This window comes from Helianthus annuus, chromosome 12 (assembly GCF_002127325.2).
Source record: "Helianthus annuus cultivar XRQ/B chromosome 12, HanXRQr2.0-SUNRISE, whole genome shotgun sequence".
NCBI lineage: Eukaryota > Viridiplantae > Streptophyta > Magnoliopsida > Asterales > Asteraceae > Helianthus > Helianthus annuus.
This window is the reverse complement of record NC_035444.2, coordinates 66,485,599-66,486,707: the sequence shown is the minus strand read 5'-3', so window position 1 is coordinate 66,486,707 and position 1,109 is coordinate 66,485,599. Positions and strand designations below refer to the sequence as shown.

Here is a 1,109-nt window from a genome sequence, read left to right as displayed (position 1 = left end):
AGATTGGCGTGAAGGAAGAAGGCTCAAGTGCTAAGAAAACGGAAGGTTCACAAGATCGAGGTATGTTCCGTTACATACAAAAGTTTACATATAGATATTAATACTTGTGTTGGGCAATTTTCATTATAGTGTCATACTATGTTGTAGTAATTATGGTGCTAGTAGATAATGATAAATCCCTTGTGGATTGTTAAAGCTAATAAGGAAATATGCTATGCTATGCTAGTCGACCGGTTCATGTAACCGGGTCGAAGAAGAATATGAGATCACCCGCCTACGGTGGGTGGTCATGTAAGCGAGAAGATTTGAGGTATGAAGCTCAACCCGCTATGCGGGGGAAATGTTAAGCTTATGATGAACGCAATCCAATCCGTTGATATCGGGTTGTGATATGTATGCTCGAATCTCTTCTTGAGGTTACAAGTTACCCATTTAATGGGTAAGTCGAATGCTTAATGATAGTAACGATATTGGAGAAAAGCGAAAAGTAAATGGTATTGTAAGTGTAATGCGTAATGAAGCTAACTTTTAAATTTTATTGTATGTAGGTAAATCCTCGACTTAGGCGTAAGGATGGCTTGGAATGTGCACACTTGGATTACGCCTACCACACGCTTCCATTAATAAGACTTTGTTTTGAATGGGTCAATTGTGGTGTTTTGTACTTAACCTTAACTCGTATATGGTACTTATCGTTGGAAAATTTTTAGTAGTAATAGTCGTGTTGTGTTCTATGAAGTCTTTTGTTTTTAGAAGTTTCGTCATAACTATTAAACTTGGAAGTTTGGTTTGTAAAACAGGTTGTTGTGGTTTGAAACGAATAGGTCATGACGAAATTTTCAAAAATTTTCTTAACTTATGTTATACGTCGAAATTAGTGAATATGGGGCGTAACAATTTAGCAAGGAAGGCGAAGTTCAAGCTTCTAATACCCCCAATACCCAAGCCTCCATAACGTTTAGGACCAATCATCTTTACCCACGCGACCCATTTGACTTTTCTCCTACCGCCTTTGCTTCCCCAAACAAAATTGTTTCTAATTTTTTCCAAGGAATTAACAACGCTAACCGGGGCTTTAAATAAAGAGAGGTAATAGTTAGGAAGAGCTC

General features: G+C 37.7%; 1 long non-coding RNA gene across 1 annotated transcript; it reads left to right on the top strand.

Annotated features, from left to right (window-relative positions):
• On the top strand, positions 1-855 carry LOC110896809. The gene is made up of 2 exons (XR_002568182.2): positions 1-60; positions 549-855. It is a non-coding gene; the product is annotated as an uncharacterized LOC110896809 (long non-coding RNA).
• Positions 856-1,109: the final 254 nt, after the last annotated feature.